Source organism: Hyperolius riggenbachi, chromosome 5, assembly GCF_040937935.1.
Source record: "Hyperolius riggenbachi isolate aHypRig1 chromosome 5, aHypRig1.pri, whole genome shotgun sequence".
NCBI classification, from domain to species: domain Eukaryota; kingdom Metazoa; phylum Chordata; class Amphibia; order Anura; family Hyperoliidae; genus Hyperolius; species Hyperolius riggenbachi.
Genome location: NC_090650.1, coordinates 242,529,574 through 242,556,568, shown reverse-complemented (window position 1 = coordinate 242,556,568; position 26,995 = coordinate 242,529,574).

Genomic DNA, 26,995 nt, shown 5'->3' with positions numbered 1-26,995 from the left:
TGCCACTGTACTGCTGCCAGTCAGCGTGTACTTTAAGGATAAGTGAAATGAGGAAGAAATCCGGTGAAAGAGGGAGGGGCAAGGGAAGAGGTGTTTCCCCTGACGGTTCACGTACAGGCCACAGGGGAGCACCCAAGAAAACCCACTCAATACTGCCCATGTTGTCCAGGACAACAACCCTCACAGATCCAAAAGAACAGGACCAGATAATTACTTGGATGACCTCTCAAGCGTCCAGCAGTGGGTTAAGCAGCACCAGCACATCACGCACGAGGTCCGAGTCCTCAGCCAGTTAAAGTCTGGGCTTTCTTTGAAGACTGCACTGAGGATGTTACCATGGCGATTTGCAAGGTGTGCAAGACCCGCCTGAGCAGGGGGAAAAGTATTAACAACCTCTCCACCACCAGCATGAGCCGCCACATTCTATCCAAACATCCCACTCTGTGGGCAAACGCGGCAGGACAGGGTACCACCAGCAACACTGCCTCCCTTGGGTTCACCAGACTCACCACCAGACCCGCCTCAGCAGCAGCAGTAGCCCAGCCATTGCGTGGTTCACAACATTCACAAACATCAGACGATGCTGACACTGTCACTTTCCGGACTAGTGCTCTTGAGGTCTCCCAGTGTTCATCAAACACAACAACCAACAGCCCTTCGGTGTGCAGCGCTACGGTTGAGTTGTCTGTTTCTGAGATGTTTGAGCACAAGAGGAAATTGCCAGCAAATGACCCCCGGGCCGTGGCAGTAACAGCCAGCCAGCATAGCCAAGCTTCTGGCCTGCGAAATGCTGCCATATCGAGTGGTGGAGACAAACAGCTTCAAGGGCATGATGTCAGTGGCCATCCCACGTTACGTGGTTCCCAGCCGCTACCACTTTGCGCGCTCTGCAGTGCCTGAGTTGCATGAGCACGTGGTCAGCTAAATAACCCGAAGCTTGAAGAATGCCGTTGCCTGCAAGGTTCACCTCACCACTGACACCTGGACGAGTGCGTTCGGCCAGGGTCGATACATCTCCCTTACCGCGCACTGGGTGAACCTTGTGGAGCCTGGCAGCGATTCCTCACCTGCTACGGCGCGGGTGTTGCCCACGCCGCAAACAGCTGGATAACAACAGCAGCACCTACCTCTCTGACTCCTTCTCCTCCAACGCATCTCAAAGCTGTACCTCATCCGGAAATGCTAACCCAGCACCAGCAGCAGTAGGATCGTGGAAGCAGTGCAGCACAGCTGTTGGCATGCGTCAGCAAGCGTTGCTGAAGCTGATCTGCCTTGGGGATAAGCAGCACACAGGGGAGGAAATTTGGAGGGGAATAAAGGAACAGACGGATTTGTGGCTGGCACCGCTGGACCTGAAACCGGGCATGAAGCTAGACACCTGGCACGAACTGGCAATGTACGCAATAGAGGTGCTGGCTTGCCCGGCAGCCAGCGTTATGTCGGAACGCTGTTTCAGTGCTGCCGGAGGCATCATCACAGATCGGCGTATCCGCCTCTCCACAGAAAATGCAGACCGTCTGACTCAAATTAAAATGAATCAATCCTGGATTGGAAACGACTACGCAACACTCCTGGACCCCAACCAAGTAACATGACCGATGAACATCTGGGATGGTTTAGCGTTTCCGGTCCCTGTTTATTGAACCTCTCATCTGTATTACATTTATGACTGCATGGCGGCAAAAAGCATTGCTGCTATATCCGCACGCTTTTTGTCCTCATGCAAGGCCTGGGTTGTTGTGTCTCACAAAGCGTGGCCTTCTCCTCCTGCGCCTCCTCCTGTTCCATCACGTGTGCTGCTGCTGCTGCTGGGTTACCGTTGCCGCGTGGTCCCTGTTTATTGAACCTCTTATCTTTATTACATTTATGACTACATGGCGGTACAAAGCATGCTATCCGCACGCTTTTTGTCCTCATGCAAGGCCTGGGTTGTTGTGTCTCACAAAGCGTGGCCTTCTCCTCCTGCGCCTCCTCCTGTTCCATCACGTGTGCTGCTGCTGCTGCTGCTGCTGGGTTAGCGTTGCCGCGTGGTCCCTGTTTATTGAACCTCTTATCTTTATTACATTTATGACTACATGGCGGTACAAAGCATGCTATCCGCACGCTTTTTGTCCTCATGCAAGGCCTGGGTTGTTGTGTCTCACAAAGCGTGGCCTTCTCCTCCTGCGCCTCCTCCTGTTCCATCACGTGTGCTGCTGCTGGGTTAGCGTTGCCGCGTGGTCCCTGTTTATTGAACCACTTATCTTTATTACATTTATGACTGCATGGTGGTACAAAGCATGCTATCCGCACGCTTCTTGTCCTCATGCAAGGCCTGGGTTGTTGTGTCTCAAAGCGTGGCCTTCTCCTCCTGCGCCACCCTCCTCCTGTTCCATCACGTGTGCTGCTGCTGGGTTAGCATTACCGGTCCCTTTTCCTGGAACCTCTTATATGTATTACATTTATGACTGCATGCCGACAAAAAGCATGTTACCTGTGCAAAGAAAACAGACATTTCCCGCATTTAAAAGACAGTTTTCCCTTTGAAACTTTAAAATCGATTTTCTCAAAAACTATAAGCTCTTTTTGCTAATTTTTTTTTTCCTCTTGTACCCACTCCCAAGGTGCACATACCCTGTAAATTTGGGGTATGTAGCATATAAGGAGGCTTTACAAAGCACAAAAGTTCGGGTCCCCATTGACTTCCATTATGTTCGGAGTTCGGGTCGAACACCCGAACATCGCGGCCATGTTCGGCCTGTTCGGCCCGAACCCGAACATCTAGATGTTCGCCCAACACTAGTGGGCACTAGCTCTCCCTCATTCATCTTTGTTTCCCCCTTCCCCTAGTGCTGGGTGTCTGTGTCTTCTTGTCATACAGGAAAGCTAAGTAAAAGTGCAATCCTGGTGAAGGTTGCTTTCTGACTTGTGTGAGAGACTGGAAGGGACAGGAGTCAAATCCTCCTTTCTCTAGGCTAGTGCACGCCAAAATCGCAATAGCAATCGCTAGCAATTTGTGAGTGTGATTTTGTGAAGTGAATTTAAGAGTGATTTTTGAATGAATCGCTCCAAAAAATGCTTCATGCAGTGTGTTTGCGATTTTGAAAAAGTCACATCGCTGCTGTGAGAACACCCTCATAGGGTAACATTAGCCAATCGCTTTTCAAATCACTGTTGATTTGAAAAGCTCTCAGACGCAGTCTTGGTGAGCACCAGCTCTCCCTCATTCACCTTTGTTTCCTCCCTTCCCCCAGTGCCGGGTGTCTGTGTCTTCTTGTCATACAGGAAAGCTAAGTAAGGCTGCTTTCACAGTGGGACGCATGGGGCGGCCCGGGGAGAGGAAGGAAGGGAGAGGTCGGCTGTCCTCCCCGGCTATGGCTCCCCCTCCAATATGAGGGGGGCACCTACCTACCTACCTAACTTATACTGGGGGAAGCTACCTATCTAAACTATACTGGGGGCACCTACCTATATAACCTATACTGGGGGAACCTACCTACCTAACCCATACTGGAGGACCCTACCTACCTAGCCTATACTGCGGGCACCTACCTACCTAGCCTATACTGGGGGTAGCTACCTATCTAAAATTATACTGGGGGTACCTACCTATATAAACTATACTGGGGGCACCTACCTATCTAACCTATACTGGGGACACTTACCTATCTAACCTATGCTGGGGGCAACTATTCTGGCTACTTCTATTAGAGGCACCCACTTAGCTAACCTGTACTGGGGGCAACTACCTAACAAATCTATACTGGGGTCACCTACCTATCTTACCTATGCTGGGGGCAACTATTCTGGCTTCCTATATTAGAGGCACCCACCTGGCTAACCTGTACTGGGGCACCTACCTATCTAATCTATACCAGGGGCAATTGCCTATCTAACCTATAATGGGGGCAACTATACTGGATACCTATACTGGAGGCACCTACCTGGCTAACCTATACTGGGGGCAATTATACTGGGGCACCCATGCCTGGCTACCTATACTGGGGGGACCTATAGCCCACGACCTATACCGAGTGCAACTAGACCTAGCTAACCTATACTGCCGGTACCTATACCTTGCTCCGGCGCGCAGGGGGGCACAATTTTTACACTCTCGCCCTGGGTGCATTTTAGCCTAGAAACTGCGCTGAATACATCAAGTGCTTGATACAAATAAGTTGTAACTTGTGTACATGTTCAGAGATGAATAGGCACACTGTGATATTGATATAAAGACCTTGGGTGCTTGGGTAGCATACATTTAAAATGGACTCTGCGGAGAATTGGGCGGCAGAGAGAACCGCAATTAAAATATCAGCAAATTATCAATATCCTACTATGAATCACCATGGCCTAACCTAACTAACTCTCTCCTCTTGATGCCTAACCCTAACTACCCCCGCCCCCTCGGTGGCTAGCCTTAACCAAATACCCTGCTGGTGCCTAATTCTAACCAACTCTCAAATCAATGTCTAACCCTAACTGGCCCCTCTCTCACTGCCCAACCTTAACCCACCCACCTCCAAAACCCTGCTGATGCCTAATCGACCACCCCCCACTCTTCATGCCTAACCCACTCTTGATGCCTAACCTTAAAGAGACTCCGTAACAAAAATTGCATCCTGTTTTTTATCATCCTACAAGTTCCAAAAGCTATTCTAATGTGCTCTGGCTTACTGCAGCACGTTCTACTATCACCATCTCTGTAATAAATCAACTTATCTCTCTCTTGTCAGACTTGTCAGCCTGTGTCTGGAAGGCTGCCAAGTTCTTCAGTTTTGTGGTTCTGTGATGCATCTCCCCCCTCCAGGCCCCTCTCTGCACACTGCCTGTGTATTATTTAGATTAGGGCAGCTTCTCTCTTCTCTCTTATCTTTTACAAGCTGGATAAATGCTCCTCTGAGCTGGCTGGGCTTTCACATACTGAGGAATTACATACAGGCAGAGCAGTCTGCACTCTGCAGGAAGAAACAGCCTTACACTTCAGTGGAAGATAGCTGCAGGGGGAAAGAAACACACAAATGATCTCTTGAGATTCAAAAGGAAGGGTGTATACAGCCTGCTTGTGTATGAATGTATTTTCTATGTGTGGAAATACTGTACATCAACCTATTTCCTGTTTTGGTGGCCATTTTGTTTGTTTATAAACACACTTTTTAAAACTGTTTTTAACCACTTTTAATGCGGTGGGGAGCGGCGAAATTGTGACAGAGGGTAATAGGAGATGTCCCCTAACGCACTGGTATGTTTACTTTTGTGCGATTTTAACAATACAGATTCTCTTTAACTGACCCCCACACCACCACCAAAACTAGAAGTAAAAAAGGCAGAAACTTTTGGAATAAGTGGGCTTCCTGGAGCATTGCTGTATCAGTTTTTCAGGTGCCAGAGCACCATGGATCATTTGCTTGGGGAACCCAGGCCTTTAACAATCCAAGATATGACCTTAACCATCTCAGCGGCATAGATGTGAGCTTCGCATCCGCAGCGGCAGTAGCTAGAGCTACAGGGACGCTCTAGTCACATCCCTGCAGTTTGGGGGGTCTGCAGGTGATCGTGCGGGCAGATGCCCGCGATTGCACTGCTGCTCCTAGCAGGAGGATTGGCTGCAGGGTACAAAAGTCCCCTGTGCCAATCTGAGCATGTCCACCGAGAATAAACACTGTTTTTGTTCAAAAACAGAGTTTATTCTGTAAATGGAGCCGCAGTGATTTCCGCCGGTTTTGCCGCCTAATCGTTAATTTTATGAATGGAAACAATGTTACCATTCATAATCTCCGTGCCAGCAATGTGATTGGAGGCTTCGGATGGAAACCAGGGATGCTCATCCGGATATCTGGGGCCAAATCCGGATAGCTGTATGCGGATATCTGGCCGCATAATCCGGGTACCCGCGGATATCTGTCGGATATCCGGATCCGGGTACTGTAACTAAGGATATGATGTCATTCAGCCAATCAGAGGGCTCCCAGCAGAAGCCCTAGCAACCAATCACAGAGGGGAACCTTGGCCAGTCCCTCCTGTATATAAGGAGGGGGCCATGATGAAAATCTCGTCCTTGCTTTGTGACTGCCACTGAGATACTTTGTCCAGTGTGTTTGGCTGAAGCAAGTGCATTATCTGAGTGTTAAACCCAGCGTTTTTACACACAAACACCTGTATATTACACTGTTGTATTGTTGTTTAGCTAGTAGTGTTTTATATTGTTGTAGTTAGTGTGTGTCAGTCTCTGCTGTCTGTGATCTGTGACAGTCTCTGCTGCAGCCTGCAGCAGCTCTGCTAGTTAGGTGTCTGTGTCTGTGTGTGCTGTTTGTGCACATAGGCTAGGCCTGTGCTTTTGCCTTAGCTACACAGTATAGTTTAGGAGGATTACTGTGTATATTGTGTAGTTATTCAGTACTGCAGTGATAGTTGTTATTAGACTAGTACTGTCTGTGTGACTACTGCATTTCTGCTGTGCTGATCACTCTGAGTGTCAGTGTGACAGACCGTCCGTTAGTGTGCACACTGTGTTCTACTGTGCTCTGTGTCACCCCCCAATTTGAATAAAGTACCCCACATCCATTTGGTGACATCATCAAAACGTGCACTATGTCTACTGGCACTGGCAGCCGGGGGAAGGCCATCAAAGGCAAGAAGAGAAGAAACATTGCTGGCACCGTCACCGCCAGCAGTTCTGCCACACTGCCCATTCAGCTGGTAGCCACTGGCCGTGGACGCACTGGGCGCCCAGCTGATAAGGGGAGTCACGCTGCAGAGGCGCAGCAGTGTGTAGCGTCAATTTTTCAACAGGGTAGGCAGCGCAAATTGGAGGAGAAAGACGCCAAACCTGTGATGCATCTATTAATGTTGGATGAGCAGGGCACCAGCAGCTCTACAACAGAGTGCTCCACCCCCACCACCACTCCTGTTCGCAGGAGCAGCAGCAGCTGCCCAGCAGCAGTGCATGGGGACTCGTCGGTCATGTCGACCCCAGCGGGCAGCCTACCCTCGGCCTCAGTGAGTGCTGACCCCGCGAGCGCAATCAGGCTTGTTACCACCACTGAGTTTGAGGGGTATATTCTGGTCAAAATTGGCTATGTGGATGAGTCACGGATGCTTATGGTGGTTGTTGGGGAGGGGTCCTACTCCTTGCCTGATGTGCCAGCAGTTGTTTAAGGAGGGGGAGTCTGATTATTATGATGATGAGGTGAAGGACATAGACTACAACCCACAGGAGGGGCATGTTAGCTCTGAGTCTGAGGAGGAGGATACGTCGGTGGGTCTGTCATGAAGGATCAGGATCTCTGACATTTGCAGGAGCAGCAGTGACCCACAGCCTGCTACTTCATCTTCTGCTGCTACCACCAGCCGCACCACTCAACCCAAGGCCCCAACCCCCGCAGGAACAAAACTAACAGCAGCAAGGCGTAAGGGAACATTTTTATCCCCCATCTGGCATTTCTTTAATCTGCCGTCAGTTGAAAGCAAGTTTGTCAACGGTAAGGTGTGCCAGGTGAAGCTGAGCAAAGGTAGCACCTCTGCCAACTATGGCACCTCCAGCTTCATAAAACACCTGGGCAATAAACATCCCATTGAACATGAGGAGTTCAAGAGGCTGAAGGAAGCTGGCACTGGTAGTGTTCCAGCCAAACCCACCACCAGAACCCCCTTTGCCACTCCTGCCGACACTGAGGCAGGTATAGGCAGTCAGTCCTCAGTGGTCTCCTCTGCTCCCTACTTGGCTTCCCGTGCAAGCCAGAAGCGACACCAGACCCTGCTGACCGAGTCCTTTGTCATCAAGGCTCAGCCTCCCAGCAGCCGTCGCATCCGGCAGCTCAACGGCCTGCTTACATGAGCCATGTCCTCCCAGCTCCTCCCGTACTCCTTTGTGCAGGAGGGGAGCGACATGCGTACACTCATGCAGTGTGCAGCGCCGGATTGGCTTATCCCCAGCCAGCACTATTTTTCACGAACGGCCATGCCAGCACTACACCACTTTGCGATTGCCAACATGGAATGTGGGCTTGATCATGCGGTGGGTGAGTGGAGCAGCCAGTTCGGGACAGGCCGCTATCTGTCCTTCACCGCACACTGGGTCAGTTTGGTGGAAGGGGGTGAGGACGGGAAAGCAGCATTGTCAAGTCAGTGGGTGGTGCCACCCCGCAGTAGGGTCAGGGGAAGTGCAGCAAGTTTCTCTGCTCCGGTTCCACCCTCCGGCACACCCGCCGCCGCCAAATGCCCCCGCCTCAGCAGCAGTGTGAAGGCCTGTCACTGCCAAATGCTGCTGGAGATGGTCAGCCTGGGGAAACTAAGCCTGACAGCAGAGCACGTCCTGGCCAAACTCCAAGAACAGGAGAGGTGTTGGCTGATCCCCAGAGGCCTCAGAGTCGGAGAGGTGGTGTCCGATAATGAGGTTAACCTTGTTGCTGCCATCCGCCGGGGAGACCTCCCCCACATCCCCTGTCTGGCCTATGTCCTGAACCTGGTGGTTCAGAAATGTCTGAGCACCTACCAGGGGATGGAGCCACTTTTAAAAGAGGCTCGCAAAACGGTGGGTTATTTCCGCTGCTCGGGCAGTGCCGTGCAGTTGGAGCTGAACCTGCCACGGCACCGTCTGATCATCGACGTTCCAACACGGTGGAATTCCACCCTGGCCATGTTGGAACGTCTGGTTGAGCAGAGGCAGGCTGTCAACCATTACTTGGCCAAAGCCACTGCCGATGCCACCGTGTACAGGACCAGCACCAGCAGCCACCTCCCGGAGATCATACGCAGTGCTGAATGGGGAAAAATTAATCTGGTGTGCTTGGTCCTGGCACCCTTCCTGGAGGCCATCGACATGGTCAGCCAGGACCGTGTGTCAGTTTGTCAGTGGGTGACCATGGTGTGCATGCTGCACAAGGCCCTGGATGGTCTGATGGAAGTGGGAGAGAAAGACTTGATCCAGCAGGAGCAGCAGCCACTTGCACAGTCCACCTCTGTGCAGCAGGAGGAGGAGGAGGAGGAGGTTGAGGACTTGGAGTTGGAGGAGTTGGAGGTCCCTGACCTTGAGGATGCACTGCTGAGTGCAGCTGCTGTGGTGCGGGGTGGAGAGAGCAGAGAGAGTTTGAGGAAGAAGAGGAGGAGTAGGACAGCACTTATGAAGATCATGTGCCAGCAGATATGGCAGCCCTCTTCCCCATGGCAGCGCACATGTTGCGGTGCCTGCTCAGGGACCCAAGGGTCAAAGAGATGCATGGTCGGGAGGACATGTGGATCACCCTGATGCTGGACCCACGGCTGAAGGGGAAGCTGCATCAGTTCCTGCCTGCAGCAGGAGGAGACCCTGTGCACCAAATGAGGGAGTTGCAGCGGTCCCTGGTTCGGCGCTTGGAGGAAGCCTCCCCCCAGACCCCCCCCCTACTGTCACAGTCCAGCCAGCACAGCAGCAGGTGCCTGCGTCCATCAGCAGCAGGCGCCCATCAAACCTGCTGTCTCTCACAAAGGAGCTGTATGCCACGCCGGTACAGCTGCCGAGTGAGGAGGTGCCTGCATCAGCAGCAGCATTTGGCTCTCAAAGCCAGAACCAGCGTCTGAGCCGGATGGTGGCAGACTATATGGGGTCCTACAGCGGCCTTGAGAGAGACACCACGGTGGACCCCTTGGATTACTGGGTCAAGCACCTTGATATTTGGAGCGAGCTGGTGCAGTATGCCCTGGAAGTCCTTGCTTGCCCCCCTTCCAGCGTGCTGTCCAAAAGGTGGTTCAGTGCGGCCGGTGGCGTGGTAACCGAGAAGCGCTCTCGTCTCTCCACCCAGTCTATAGACAGACTGAAGTTTCTCAAAATAAACCAGGCTTGAATGGTTGGTGAATTCCTGGCCCCTGTTGTTGGCAAGAGGGGGAAATGAAGCGACTGGAAATCACACTATGCCTTCCTTACCACCCTTTACCACCACAACCTCCAGGCTCCGCATAAGCCTGGTTCAAATTTTTTTGACAGCAGTGGTACCAACCAGGGTTGCCAACCCAATTTCAAATTTTTCCTGGACAAAATGGTCAAAAAATCTGGACACCCCAAGTTTTGGACGGACAGGGGGCGGAGTCAGAGGCGGAGTCAGTAGCAAGCTTTTTAGGGAACTTCTGGAGAATTTAACATGCAGTGCTTTTAAAGGAAACATGAGATGGGGTGAGGGATAAAATGATTTAAAGGGAAGGTTCAGGGAGGGTGGGTGAAAAATCAAAATCAATTTCCACTTACCTGGGGCTTCCTCCAGCCCGTGGCAGGCAGGAGGTGCCCTCGCCCGCCGCTCCGCAGGCTCCCGGTGGTCTCCGGTGGCGCGCCCGTTCTGGCCAGGCCGGCTGCCAGGTCGGGCTCTTCTGCGCTCCAAGGCTCGGAACTTCTGCGTCCCACGCCGGCGCGCTGACGTCATCAGACGTCCTCCGGGCTCTACTGCGCAGGCGGGGGGGGGGGGAGTTCTCACAATTTCCCTGACACACACAGCACACACTGTACACACATGCACACACTCACACACACACTACAAACACACACACAGACACTGTACACACACACTGTACACACATACACTACAAACACACAGACACTGTACACATGCATTCGCACACACACTCACTCTGCACAAACACACACTGTACACACATACACTACAAACACACACTGTACACACATACACTACACACACACACACCTTCCATATACTTTCATTTTGCTGCAGGTAGGGGTCACATCCAGAGCAAACCACCAGGCAATCAGTCTGCTGCATCACCATCACGCTTCCAGGAAGTCCTATGTGGTTGGTCACATGGCAGGAAGCCAGTCCTGCTGTTTCCTAGCAACAGTAAAGCTGCAGCCACCGCACGTAATTTCTAAGGAAGAGGACATGGGGATTTGGCAAATGGGCACAGGGTGGTAATTAATCGTCATTGGCTGAATTTGCCACTGTAATAAGCAGCTGCCCTAAGTTAAGGATGTTCCTCCTTGTTCTTCAAGGCAATGTTGCAGGAAGACGGGGATACTTCCATTCAGGTGCAGCTGAACCCGTCTCCCTATTGTTGCCTAACAATAGTAACCCTGCAGCTGCACTAATTAGACACAGGAGAGAGAGGGACTGGGGGGAGGAGGCTGGCACTAGAGGAAAGCAAGCGCAAACGGGAGAGCACATTGCCCCTTTATGGTGAAAAAGCTTACTTCTTTGCTCTCCCATACAGCTGCTGCTGATGCTTCCTGGAGGGGGACGGGGTTGTAAGGGGCGGGCTTGCTTGCTGGCTGCCTCTCTCTCATTGGCTGGAGAGAGGCACCAGTGTGAGAAGCAGGATTATCGATTGGAGGGCATGGGCAAGGAGGGAACGGAAGGAGGCAATAGAAGTCTTAGGCTTCTTAAGAGCTGCCGCTCAGGAGTCGGGACCAGGCTGCCTATAGCCGCGGTGCGCACATGCGCACACAAGATCGCGGCAGTATTTACTTTTTAGACGGACGCATGTCCCAAAGTATGGACAGGTACGGACAGGGTAAATTTAAGGTCATTAGTACGGACTGTCCGTACTTTCACGGACGGTTGGCAACACTGGTACCAACACACTAGGTGCCATGGTAAACACAATTGCTATTTAATTTTTTGGGAGGTGTCTGTGCTGTCTGAGTTGTGGGGAGGCCCCAACTGCGGCAATACGACCACTTCCTGGAACCTCTCCTAATTTTTGAACTGTGCCGTGGTACCTACAAGTGCCATGGTGAACTATCTAAACACAATAGCTGTGTAATTTTTTTTGGGATGTGTCTGTGCTGTCCGAGTTGTGGGGAGGCCCCAACTGCAGCAGTACGACCGCTTCCTGGAACCTCTCCTAATTTTTGAACTGTGCCGTGCTACCAACAAACTAGGTGCCATGGTGAACTATCTATGCTGCCTGCCAGATGTAACACTTCTTCTCCTCCTCCTGTCTCCTGCTGCCTGTGCTGCTCCCACCGCCAAGGTTCATCCACCTACTCATCCTGCTCCTGCTGCTCCTGTCTGTGGTACCCACCAACACCAGGGTCCTGTAAGAAAACGCGGAAGAGCCGCTGCCATGAGCCAGCGGCAGGCGGCTCTTTCCGCGCATGGTGTTGCCACACACGGAGAGGCAGCTGCCTCCTCTCAGCATGAGGCGGCTGTCTCCGTGCAAGGACCCATGGAGCGCGGAGAAACCGCCGCGTTGGACGCGACGGTTAGCGCGCATACCCCCGCTGCGGAGACACCGCAGAGCGGGGCTGCTGTGGCTGGGACTCGTAGTCCCTCTGGTGTTAGAGTGACGCACGCGCGCGCACTCAAGCAGAAGATTTATGGCACCCAGGAAGGAGTCAGCTGACTCTAGCTCCACTCGTCATTGGTCCAGCACTTAGGGAGGTGCTGGGGGGACACCTGGGTATATATACTACTGCTTGGTCATTCCTTTGGTGTCTGGCGTTGCGATCACATACGTGAGAGCACCCAGATCCGTAGTCAGATCCGCAAGTGTGCCGGGACCAGCTGGAGCTGTAATCCTACACTTAGCTAGATTTGTTGATAGCTAAAGTACTAGTTTGACTGTGATTATCTGTTATGACCTATTTGCCTGCCTGACCATCCACCTGAAACTCTGATCTTGTACCTCGATATTTCCGATACTCTGTTGCCGAACCCCGCCTGTACTTAGACTCCGCCTCTGCCTTCTGATCTCGTACCTCGATATTTCTGATACTCTGTTGCCGAACCCTGCTTGTATTTAGACTCCGCCTCTGCCTCCTGATCTTGTACTTTCTCTGTCTGTGTGTGTACGACCTGGCTTGTCCGACCTCGAGAACCGACCTCACTATTGGAGGCGGTTCCCCGTCCTGTCAGTGGCACCTTCTCCAGAGTGTCATTTTCAGACAATCCTTCCTACTGTCAGTCTGACTCCTCCCATCTTGGAGAGCTCAGGTCTGCAGAAGGAATCTGCGTAGTACTTCTGACTGCGCTGTGGCTTGTCCTCTAAGTGCTACTGTTACACCAAAACACTACACTCTACTCAGGTGAACAGAGGTTAGCTAGTATATCGGATTATCGGTGATACTACAGATCACTTATAATCTGGTATACGTCTGTATTCCCCGTGATACTGCAGATCACCGGTAATCAGACCTCTCTGTGCTTCACCAATCGTTACAGAACGCCAGACCAAAAAACAGATGGAATCACGCGCTGATCCTCCGACTGTGCTTGCCACTTCGGTGGACAGTATCCATCAAGCACTGGGCCAGCACAAAGCCTTAATCGATGCCCTATCAGGCTCTGTGCGAACCCTCCAGACATCAGTTGATTCAGTGCGATCCCCTTCTAGTGATGACATACGTATGCCTGTACCTGATAAATTTTCCGGCCACAAGTCTGAATTCCGGAATTTCAAGAATAGAGTATTATCGTATTTCGAGTTGAGACCCCGATCCTTGGGGACTGAGACCCAACGGGTCACTTTTATTAAAACTTTGCTGACTGGTGACTCCCAGTCCTGGGCATACAACCTGCCCCCTACCGATACAGCTCTGACCTCGGTAGAGGAATTCTTTAAGGCCATGGCCGTAATTTACGACGATCCTGACCTTGCTGCTTCCTCTGAGCGGAAGCTCAAACTTTTGCGGCAAGGCAGAGGCTCGGTCGAGGATTATGCGGCAGAATTCCGTAGGTGGTCAGTCACCGCCAGATTCGACAACTTTGCCCTGATGGATTACTTCCTGTCTGGGTTGTCGGAGGAGGTCTCCGACCTAATGTTAACCGTTTCCGAGCCCAAGACAGTAGATGAGGCCATATCATCGGCCATTCGAGCTACGCCATCAAAGGCAGACTAGGGGCAGTCACCGTGTCAGGGTGACATCTTACGCGGCACCGTCCGCTACACCCCTAGTAGCACCATCTCCGCCTGTCTCACCCTCTCCGGCCTTGCCTCCGCCTGAACCAATGCAGATTGGTCGATCGAAACTGACCCAGGTGGAGTGAAGGCGGAGAATGACAGAACAGCTGTGCCTGTACTGTGCAGCAGCAGGGCATAGGCTGCGAAACTGCCCTAACAGGTCGGGAAACGAGTTTGCCTAGGAGTAGTGGGGGGTGACACCCTGGGCACACAATTTTCACCCCTTAAAGAAAGAAAATTGCTTCTCCCTTGTACTGTTACATGGGATGATAAGTCTGTAGCCACTGAAGCTTTTATTGACTCCGGCTCAGCGGCTAATTTTATGAACTTCGAGTTTGCTCAGGAGTTGGGTCTACCACTCACTCCCGTGAGACCCCCCATTCAGGTCACGGCAGTGGACGATTCCCCTCTGCAACGGAATCATGCCCTGTCACAGACTCTGCTGGTGAAGCTCACCGTAGGGGTATTGCATGGGGAACAGTTACAATTTTTTGTCTTACACATGTCAACCTCCACTATTATCCTAGGCATGCCGTGGTTACAAATCCATTCACCGCAAATAGATTGGGCCACGGGTCAGTTAACCACCTGGTCACCTCATTGTTTTCAACAGTGTTTGGGGAACTTAACATTGGGGCAAACCAGAGTTCAGGTGGGAGGTGTACCAGACCAGTATTCTGAATATTCTGATGTATTCTGCCCCAAAGCAGCCGATAAATTGCCTCCACATTGTCCTTTCGACTGTCCCATTGATCTCCGTTCGGGTTGTGTACCCCCCCGGGGTCATTTGTACAATTTGTCGGGGCCCGAAAAATTGACTATGCAGGAGTATATCAGGGAAAATCTGGCCAAGGGTTTCATTCGCCCGTCCCGGTCGCCTGCTGGGGCAGGCTTCTTTTTTGTAAAAAAGAAAGACGGAGGCCTGCGGCCCTGCATCGATTACCGCGGTCTTAACAAGATTACAGTAAAGAATCGCTATCCGCTACCCTTGATAGACGATTTGTTCACACAGATCACTGACGCCAAGATCTTTTCTAAGCTGGATTTGCGGGGCGCGTACAACCTGGTACGCATAAGAAAGGGCGATGAGTGGAAAACGGCCTTTAATACACCGGACGGGCATTACGAGTACCTGGTAATGCCCTTCGGGCTATGTAATGCCCGGCCGTTTTCCAGGAACTCATCAACAAGGTCTTCAGAGAGGTGTTGGGGAAATTTGTTCTAGTCTACCTAGACGATATCCTTATCTTCTCCAACAACCTCTCTGAACATAGGACCCATGTGGTAGGTTCGTTTTGAACAGACTAAGGCAGAACCTTCTGTACGCCAAGCTAGAAAAGTGTATTTTTGAGGTAACGTCTGTCGCTTTCCTGGGGTATATAATTTCCACCACGGGCCCGTCTATGGATCCTGCCAAGGTTTCCGCTGTTCTGGAGTGGCCTCAGCCGGTTGGGTTGAAGTCCCTTCAGTGGTTACTTGGCTTCGCCAACTATTATAGGAGGTTCATAAAGGGGTATTCTACGGTCATTTCTCCCCTTACCAGTCTCACCAAGAAAGGGGCAGATACCACTCACTGGTCTCCTGAGGCGTTACAGGCTTTTGCCACCCTGAAGGGCCTATTTTGTTCTGCACCCATACTCAGACATGTGGATACGTCTTTTCCGTTTATTGTTGAGGTGGATGCTTCGGAGGTCGGGGTGGGGGCTGTGCTGTCTCAGCGATCTGGCTTGCAGGGTAGAATGCACCCGTGTGCTTACTTCTCCCGTAGGTTCTCCCCTGCGGAGAAGAACTACGATATTGGCAACAGAGAGCTCCTAGCCATTAAATTAGCTTTCGAGGAATGGCGACATTGGTTAGAGGGAGCTGAGCATACGGTCACGGTCTACACTGACCACAAGAACTTAGAGTACATCGAGGGGGCTAAGAGGTTGAGTCCTCGTCAAGCTCGATGGTCGTTATTTTTCTCTAGGTTCTCTTTCATTATTATGTACACCCCGGGTAGCAAGAATGTCAAGGCGGATGCTTTATCCAGGTGCTTCGAGTCAGAGACAGCACAGCCCTCCGTTCCAGAGACTATTATTCCCCAGAGGTTGGTACTGGCCGCAACCGAGACTTGGGAGGATTGGAAGGAAACTTTAATTCCTTTTCAACAGGATATCCCGGAAGGGAAGCCCGCAGGGGTGTTGTTTGTCCCATTACCATTCCGTCTCCAGGTCTTGGAGATGGTCCACTCTCATAAGAATGCGGGACATCCTGGGGCGTCTAGAACGCAGGATCTCGTGGCCAGGTGTGCGTGGTGGCCCTCGCTAGCAGCGGACTGCAAAGAGTTTGTCAGGTATTGTGCGGTGTGCGCAAAAAGCAAGCCCTCCCGCCTGGCATCTGTAGGTACAATGCAGCCTTTGCCCACCCCGAGTGAACCATGGACCCACTTGTCCATGGATTTTGTGGGTGAGCTTCCTAGGTCTGAAGGCATGTCGGTCATCTGGGTAGTAGTCAACCGGTTCAGTAAAATGGCCCATTTCGTGCCCCTAAAGGGACTTCCCTCGGCCCAGGAACTGGCCGATTTATTTATCACCCATGTCTTCCGACTACATGGCATTCCTGAAGACATAGTATCCGATCGGGGAGTCCAGTTTGTTTCTAAATTTTGGAGGGCATTCTGTCACCAAATGGGCATGAAACTGTCATTTTCCTCGGGCTACCACCCACAGACAAATGGCCAGACTGAGAGGGTCAACCAATCGTTAGAGCAATTTTTGAGATGTTACGTTGCCGAGGCGCAGAGTGATTGGGTTACATTTTTACCTTATGCAGAATTTGCCCACAACAACTTAAAGAGTTCTTCCTCAGGGTTCTGTCCATTTCAGATAGTAACCGGTAAACTACCTAAATTCTCTCCGTTGCCGATTGCATCCACTCCATTTCCAGCCTTGGAGGCTTGGCAAAGGTCTTTTAAGAACATGTGGTGGACCATTAAGAATAATCTGGTAAAAGCATTTCAGAGTCAGAAAGGTCAAGCTGACAAAAGACACTCGTTAGAGTGGAGATTTCAACCAGGAGACTTGGTTTGGGTGTCAACCCGCCACTTGACCTTGAGACAGCTTTCAGCCAATTTAGGGCCCAGATTTGTGGGTCCATTCCGGGTAGCAAGAAAAATCAACAATGTCACATATGTCGTTGATCTTCCTGCTAGCATGCGTGGTGTGAGGTCCTTCCATGTATCCCTACTCAAACCTGCAGTTCATGTGGGTCTCACTCCTCCTCCTCCTGTAATAATTGATGATCAACCAGAATATGAAGTCGAGAAGATTTTAGATTCTCGGGTGGTACAAAATTCTACACAGTATCTGGTACATTGGAAAGGGTATGGCATTGAAGAGAGGCAATGGGTACCAGGGAACCGTATGCATGCGGATGAGTTAGTGAGGGAGTTTCATGCTTTACATCCAGAAAAGCCCGGAAGGAGCTGTCCGGAGTCCACTCCTCAGGGGGGGTACTGTAAGAAAACGTGGAAGAGCCGCCGCCATGAGCCAGCGGCAGGCGGCTCTTTCCGCGCACGGTGTTGCCACACACGGAGAGGCAGCCGCCTCCTCTCAGCATGAGGCGGCTGTCTCCGTGCAAGGACCCATGGAGCGCGGAGAAACCGCCGCGTTGGACGCGGCGGTTAGCGCGCATACCCCCGCTGTGGAGACACCGCAGAGCGGGGCTGCTGTGGCTGGGACTCGTAGTCCCTCTGGTGTTAGAGTGACGCGCGCGCGCGCACTCAAGCAGAAGATTTATGGCACCCAGGAAGGAGTCAGCTGACCAGGCGGGTCAGCTGACTCTAGCTCCACTCGTCATTGGTCCAGCACTTAGGGAGGTGCTGGGGGGACACCTGGGTATATATACTACTGCCTGGCCATTCCTTTGGTGTCTGGCGTTGCGATCACATACGTGGGAGCACCCAGATCCGTAGTCAGATCCGCAAGTGTGCCGGGACCAGCTGGAGCTGTAATCCTACACTTAGCTAGATTTGTTGATAGCTAAAGTACTAGTTTGACTGTGATTATCTGTTATGACCTATTTGCCTGCCTGACCATCCACCTGAAACTCTGATCTTGTACCTCAATATTTCCGATACTCTGTTGCCGAACCCCGCCTGTACTTAGACTCCGCCTCTGCCTTCTGATCTCGTACCTCGATATTTCTGATACTCTGTTGCCGAACCCTGCTTGTATTTAGACTCCGCCTCTGCCTCCTGATCTTGTACTTTCTCTGTCTGTGTGTGTACGACCTGGCTTGTCCGACTTCGAGAACCGACCTTACTATTGGAGGCGGTTCCCCGTCCTGTCAGTGGCACCTTCTCCAGAGTGTCATTTTCAGACAATCCTTCCTACTGTCAGTCTGACTCCTCCCGTCTTGGAGAGCTCAGGTCTGCGGAAGGAATCTGCGTAGTACTTCTGACTGCGCTGTGGCTTGTCCTCTAAGTGCTACTGTTACATCAAAACACTACACTCTACTCAGGTGAACAGAGGTTAGCTAGTATATCGGATTATCGGTGATACTGCAGATCACTTATAATCTGGTATACGTCTGTATTCCCCGTGATACTGCAGATCACCGGTAATCAGACCTCTCTGTGCTTCACCGATCGTTACAGGTCCACACTAAACTACATCATCTGCTGCCACCAGCTATTACGCCACTCCAATAGCTGCGTCGACTTACTCATCCTGCTCCTGCTGCTCCTGTCTGTGGTACCCACCAACACCAGGGTCCACACTAAACTGCATCGTCTGCTGCCACCAGCTATTACGCCACTCCAATAGCTGCATCGACCTACTCATCCTGCTCCTGCTGCTCCTGTCTGTGGTACCCACCAACACCAGGGTCCACACTAAACTACATCGTCTGCTGCCACCAGCTATTACGCCACTACAAATACAATAGCCTGCCACCAGCTATCACGCCACTACAATAGCTTTAATTTTTTGAAGATGTCAGAGCTGAAAACTTCAATGTCCCACTTCTGCGGTTGGACTTTGGACACAATGTGGGCTGCACGACCGTCGACCACTGTCTGGAACATATCCTTAAGTTAATAATTTACAGGCTTTTTTTTTTTTTTGTTAACCAAATAATAAATTAGTGTTTCCCTTAAAAAAAAAACATGATGCTATATGCATCATTTACCCTAAAAACCCCTTTCAAAGCTATTTAAAGGGCACTTCTGGTTTTTCTATCCGGATACCCGAATAGGTCGGGTATCCGCGGGTAATGCGGTCGGATATCCATGTTCACGTGGATATCCGTAAGGTGGGATCCGGATATCTGAATCGATCCGGATATCAGGGTACCCAGATCCGGATCCATTTGGGTATTAAAAAGTACTACCCGAGCTTCCCTGATGGAAACCTGCATCACTTCCTTAGTTACAATGTAGTGATACATTGTATTCCAATTAGCGTACATTGTACGCTAATGGGGTTTTTGCTCCCTACTGACTTTAGGGAATAAAAATAAATGATTATCTATGTCAAGAGGGCATATAATTAATAAATAATGGGCTAAAAATTAGTGATGATGGATGTAAAACTGAAAAAATGCTTCTTTATTTCCAAATAAATTATTGTCACCATACATTACACTAGGGGTATAAATGTAACATTGCAATAACCGGGACAAGTGTCAAAATAAAATGTGTGGATTTTAATTATGGTAGCATGAATTATTTTAAATCTGTAATGGTTGAAAACTGAAAAATAATGAATTTTTTCAATTTTTTTCTTATTATTCCCATTATAATGCAGTTAGAATAAAATAATTCTTAGCATAATTTACCACCCACCAAAAAAAAGCCTGATTGGTGGCAGAAAAAAAACAAGGTATAGATCATTTTTAACTGTGATAAGTAGTGATAAAGTTATTGGGGAATGAAAGGGAGAAGCGCTGACAGGTGAAAAATACCCCCGGGCTGAAATGGTTAAAGGACAACTGTGGTGACATGTGATATAATGAGATATACATGTGTATGTACAGTGCCAAACACACAAATAACCAGCCTGTGTTCCTTTTTTTCTTTCTCTGCCTGAAAAGGTTAACATCAGGTATGCAAGTGACAGTTTCTGCTTGCGTCAGGACCAGGTCAGACTGGGTCAGACTATAGCATAAACCTCACTGAAAAGTAATTACAGCTGTAAAACACTTTTCTGTTAGTAAATGGATTCTGAGAGCAGGAAATAGATAAAAAGGATCAAAAATTCATAGATTTGAGCTCTGGCATACTTCAATGAAGGAGTCATTGAGCAGAGACAATGAAACGGTTAAAACTTAAAAGTCATTTTTAGGAGAATGAGGATAGATACAATTGTTTTTCTTAGCAGTTTATTTTCACCTCGGATGTCCTACCTAGAATTGAACTTTAACCCAATCAGTAGCTGATACCCCCTTTTACATGAGAAATATAATGCTTTTCACAAACAGACCATCAGGGGGCGCTGTATGACTGATTTTGTGCTGAAACCTCTCCCACAAGAAGCTCTGAGTACCGCGGTACTGTGGGCAAACTGCCACAACGTAACAATGTTCACAGACAGGAAATAGCTGTTTACAGCTGTCTCTAACAGCCAAAACAGCTAGGAGCAGCTACATAACCTGCCCACAGTAGAAATGTCACCATGTAATAAATGTCAGAATGTAAATCGGAGAGAGGAAAGATTTTACAATGAGCAAACACTGATTAAATCATTTATACATAATTATGGTAAAAAATGAAGCACTTTTTTTACTACATTATTTTCACTGGAGTTCCTCTTTAAGCTGTTTCACAGGTTACATGGCTGTTGGAGGAAAAAGAATATGAGAAAAAAAGTCTAAAATGAAAGTTGTAACTGCTTCTCCACTCCACTCCTGATAAGACATAATTTACACAAACTTCAATAAAATAATAAGGAGGATACTGTAATTTGATGGCTTTCTTCCTCTTTAGTGGATGGAAATAACGATTTCTGATTTTGCGGAAAATCTGATTTTGGCCAATACTGACTGCCAATTTTCAGGTTTAAAAATGGCAAATCCAGCATATGTCATGTTAGTGATATATGCTAGTCTCGCTGCAGTACCTTCAGATCATGGGACTTTTAAGTTATATGAAGGAGAAACTTGTCTTTCCAGATGGACTCTTAAATAACTTTTTTTGTTGTGACACAGACACCCCATTGGGATATGTCCTAATCTAAAATTATTTAAAATCATATCAATGATCATTGGTATACTAATTTTTCAACCAATGGTATTACAATCAATACATTATTGCATGCCATATACAGTGCGTTGCAAAAGTATTCGGCCCCCTTGAAGTTTTCCACATTTTGTCACATTACTGCCACAAACATGCATCAATTTTATTGGAATTCCACGTGAAAGACCAATACAAAGTGGTGTAGATGTGAGAAGTGGATCGAAAATCATACATCATTCCAAACATTTTTTACAAATAAATAACTGCAAAGTGGGGTGTGCGTAATTATTCGGCCCCCTGAGTCAATACTTTGTAGAACCACCTTTTGCTGCAATTACAGCTGCCAGTCTTTTAGGGTATGTCTCTACCAGCTTTGCACATCTAGAGAATGAAATCCTTGCCCATTCTTCTTTGCAAAACAGCTCCAGGTCAGTCAGATTAGATGGGCAGCATTTGTGAACAGCAGTTTTCAGATCTTGCCACAGATTCTCGATTGGATTTAGATCTGGACTTTGACTGGGCCATTCTAACACATAGATAAGTTTTGTTTTAAACCATTCCATTGTTGCCCTGGCTTTATGTTTAGGGTCATTGGCCTCAATTCACTAACCTTAACTCCTGTCTTTAATAACTCTTCTGAGCTGTTTTACAGTTATCACCATGGTGATATAATTGTGATAACTGTAAAACAGCTCAGAAGAGTTATTAAAGACAGGAGTTAAGGTTAGTGAATTGAGGCCATTGTCCTGCTGGAAGGTGAACCTCCGCCCCAGTCTCAAGTCTTTTGCAGTCTCCAAGAGGTTTTCTTCCAAGTTTGCCCTGTATTTGGCTCCATCCATCTTCCCATCAACTCTGACCAGCTTCCCTGTCCCTGCTGAAGAGATGCACCCCCCGAACATGATGCTGCCACCACCATATTTGACAGTGGGGATGGTGTGTTCAGAGTGATGTGCAGTGTTAGTTTTCTGCCACACATAGCGTTTTGCATTTTGGCCAAAAAGTTCCATTTTGGTCTCATCTGACCAGAGCACCTTCTTCCACATGGTTGCTGTGTCCCCCACATGGCATGTGGCAAACTGCAAACGGGACTTCTTATGCTTTCTGTTAACAATGCCTTTCTTCTTGCCACTCTTCCATAAAGGCCAACTTTGTACAGTGCATGACTAATAGTTGTCCTATGGACAGAGTCTCCCTCCTGAGCTGTAGATCTCTGCAGCTCGTCCAGGGTCACCATGGCCCTCTTGACTGCATTTCTGATCAGCGCTCTCCTTGTTCGGCCTGTGAGTTTATGTGGATGGCCTTGTCTTGGTAGGTTTACAGTTGTGCCATACTCCTTCCATTTCTGAATGATCGCTTGAACAGTGCTCCATGGGATGTTCAAGGCTTTGGAAATCTTTTTGTAGCCTAAGCCTGCTTTACATTTCTCAATAACTTGATCTCTGACCTGTCTTGTGTGTTCTTCGGACTTCACGGTGTTGTTGCTCCCAATATTCTCTTAGACAACCTCTGAGGCCCTCACAGAGCATCTGTATTTGTATTGACATAAGATTACACACAGGTGCACTCTATTTAGTCATTAGCACTCATCAGGCAATGTCTATAGGCAACTGACTGCACTCAGATCAAAGGGGGCCGAATAATTATGCACACACCACTTTGCAGTTATTTATTTGTAAAAAATGTTTGGAATCATGTATGATTTTCGTTCCACTTCTCATGTGTACACCACTTTGTGTTGGTCTTTCATGTGGAATTCCAATAAAATTGATTCATGTTTGTGGCAGTAATATGACAAAATGTGGAAAACTTTAAGGAGGACGAATACTTTTGCAACCTACTGTAAATAGCCACTTTAAAAAAAAATATCTAAGTTAGAGTTTCATCTAAAGCACATAGCACATGCATAGCATAGCACATGCCTCCAATACATCTGCATACACTTGCCAACTCTGGCTTAAAGAGACTCCGTAACAAAAATTGCATCCTGTTTTTTATCATCCTACATGTTCCAAAAGCTATTCTAATGTGTTCTGGCTTACTGCAGCACTTTCTACTATGACAGTCTCTGTAATAAATCAATGTATCTTTCCCCTGTCAGACTTGTCAGCCTGTGTCTGGAAGGCTGCCAAGTTCTTCAGTGTTGTGGTTCTGCTATGAACTCACCCTTTCTGGCCCCTCTATGCACACTGCCTGTGTGTTATTTAGATTAGAGCAGCTTCTCTCTTCTCTCTTATCTTTTACAAGCTGGATAAATCGTCCTCTGAGCTGGCTGGGCTTTCACATACTGAGGAATTACAGACAAGGGCAAAGCTGTTTGCAAGAAGAAAAGAGCAGCCTGAAACTTCAGTACATGGGGGAAAGAAACACACAAATGATCTCTTGAGATTCAAAAGGAATGCTGTATACAGCCTGCTTATGTATGGATGTATTTTCTATGTGTGGACATACTGTACATCAACCTACTTCCTGTTTTGGTGGCCATTTTGTTTGTTTACAAACACACTTTTTAAAACTGTTTTTAACCACTTTTAATGCGGCGAGGAGCGGCGAAATTGTGACAGAGGGTAATAGGAGATGTCCCCTAAAGCACTGGTATGTTTACTTTTGAGCGATTTTAACAATACAGATTCTCTTTAACAGAGGCTATGTGGATATAAGTGTGTTTGTGTTCAAAGTACCACAACTCCTGTTATTATTATAGCATGCTTCATACAGTCATCATCATCCATATGCTCCAGAAGGTGGTATTACTTCTCTGGACAGTTGGGAGTCTGTAAGCTCTGGAAAAAGACAACATTTGCACTGCCAAGCTGAACTTAGCCAATGCTGCTGGTGTTATTTACAGAATTCTAAGTGTGCAGTAATGACAGGTTGCACAGTAGAGTCATACACCATTGAAGAAGCATTCAGAGTCAAGAAAACCCTAACAAAGCTTGCCAGTGGGGTTGAGGGTCCTCACATTTCAGTGCTCCTTCATTTGCTTATGAAACTAGTGCACAACCTTAAATTATTCTACGCTAAGAATGCCATGGTTAGTAGCAGCTGTTTTGGACTAGATCAAAATGGTAGAATGAATGTTGTCTTGTCCAACTAAAAGTCTTGCACCACCCCCTGCCATAGGCAGGAACCTTCTTTGGGATCAGTATGCTGACCGTACTTGTGCACAATGTACTTTATACACAAATATATTCGATTAAGCATAACTTCAATATCTACAAATTAAGAATGTGATACGCCATGCAATTAATGTTGGTAATAAACTTAGTTGAATAAGTATGCCTGGAATCGGTGATATAATGTCTAATCACAGTTGATCTCTATCAGCACATGCAAACATTAGTGAATACACCCCTACATACATTACTGGTATAGTACGTGTTACTTGTTGATCTGAACAGCATAATTCTGAACAAATCATCCCATAATGTATATTATACAAACAAAGTATACAATGTTTGTATGACACAAATTATGCAAATAGCATAATGCAGTACTTGTTATACAGTTTGCATAGCACCTGCTAAACTTTACCTGCACTGTCTACACACTGTGAGGTTTAGTGGATGCACCCCTATAACATACATGGTGAAGTGGGTATTGCTGAAGAATGTAACATTTTTTTTTCAATGACCACAATCACTATGGGCCTTATTCACTAAATATTGGTAGTTGCTGTGTGCTTTTCATGACTTATGCTGACTATGCAATTACTGCAATCTGTGATACCTACTGATAGGTAGCTCCCATGTTACAATGGTAACATGGACTACTCACATAGCAATGCTATCTAGATCAGGCTTTCCCAACCAGGGCTCCCTGGAACCCCAGGCTTCCTTAAGTATTCTGCAGGGGTTCCTTGGCATTTTCCCCCATTGTTGAGGAAGTATGATAGAGCACACTAAAATAGGGGTTACTTTAAAAAAAGCACTAAATTGGGGGTCAGAATAATAATGAGCACATTCATAAAAAGCACTAGAATAAGGGGCACTGGAATAGGGGGTAGTGAGATAAACAGCTACAACTACTTTTGAAGTCTATGACTCTTGTGAAATAAATTCAGGGGTTTCTTGAGATCCAAAAAAATCATTTCAGGGGTTCCTTGAGATCGAAAAATTATTTGCAGGGTTCCTCCATGCATGGTAAAAAGGTTGAGGAAGGCTGATCTAGATAATTCAGCTTGTGCTAATTGTGCAACACATACTACATAGTAAATTCGCTGTGAGCTCCCTGTACATGACAACTTTAATGGTGTTTAATATGGCTCAATATCCTTGCTGAGTCCTCAAAGACGTATTACATACAGTATTTATACTAACTCATATTAGACAGGGAGAAAATGCTGACAATTTTAACACATTTTCCAATGCAGTTTTATTGTTATTGCTGTAAAAATTACTTTGGTCTCATTCAACTACATTCGTATTGGTATTCCAATTGTTCTAACATGCTTTACCTAGTTTCAAACTGACACTGATTGCTGGTGACCAGGGGAGCCTTTTTTACTCTTTTGTCTTATAACTGTTTAAATAGAAAAATTAAACTACTGATTAATATTTCAATCCATTATAGGGCACAATGTCTTCCAACTTCAAATTAACTCTGTGGGACTGCATGTGGTGGCTTTTATTTCTTTTGTGTTACTGCTGCCTATACTAGAAAATTAAGCTATTAATTTAAATTTAAACAAGACAGTCTTGAAAAGAATGAATTAGCTAAAATGTATTAAATATTTTTACCATGTAAGACTAAAAACTAGGGAGACTCACAGCCACTTGGAGTATGCTCAGTGGATTATGCTAACCTAACCTCATTATGTGGTTTTGGTAACCCAGTCAAAAAAGAGTAGAACAAAGTCAAAAAAGGGTAGAAGAGAGTCCTTTGCACAAAGGATGCACCACTCACCATGGACCCTAACTATAATTCATGGGTGTGGGAGAATTCAGGCACACCACATTGAGGCACATGAGTTCTTTCATGGGCCTGTGCTTACAGAATGACCCTACCATTGTTCACATTAAAAGTCCTTACTTAGCACCCACCCTCTTGGCACCAGAATGGTAAAACTTATCTCAACAGGGGAGAGAAAAGCCAAAATGCATCGCTGTGGGGTAGTGCTTCAAAGTTACAAGTCCAAAACCGTTCCCAGTGTTGGCAAGGATGACTCTGCTAAGTCATTGTTGCACTACTATGATGGACAAGAAGGTAGTAACAAGCACATCACCACCTGCAAGGGAAACTTCTCACAAAAGTTGTGTAAACTTTCTTTAGACCACAGTGAGCAATCCTTGTTCCAAGTAGCACTCACATACCCTGCTTGTCCATGATGGTCAGCAAATGCGAGCTCCAGTTTTGATACCCACAGCCTCAGAGGCACACCATGGACTACTGGTTGTCCTTGGTAAAAGTCTCTCATATATAGATGCATGGAGGTGCATATGATAGATCTGATCAAAATCAGATGCAATTTTTACATCAAAGTTCCATTTTTTTTATGTGTTTAAATTGATACTTAAAATGCATGTCCATTACAAAAAAAAAGCAAACACGACAGCCAATTTTTTCTGCAGAAAATTTTCATCCAGCAAAATCACGCAATGACACAGGTAAAATGTGATGCTATTGATTAGCAAAAATGCAAATTGCATGCAAATTCTGTTTTGTTTGAAAGTGTCCTAACACTAACCACCCCCTTTAATGTTAATGCATTCATGACTCCCACCTTTAACTTCAGTAGTTACAAACAAAAAACATTTTTGCCCAGTGGCAATGTTAAAGTAAATGTTTTTGTTTTTTAATTTTTTTTTCGGATGGATGTCAGACCAATAAATGTCTTTTTCTAAAATGACACCAGCTGAAGCTCAAACTGCAAAGGCAAGGACTGGGGCCCACTAAAGGACTTACAGGAGCAATTTTGCA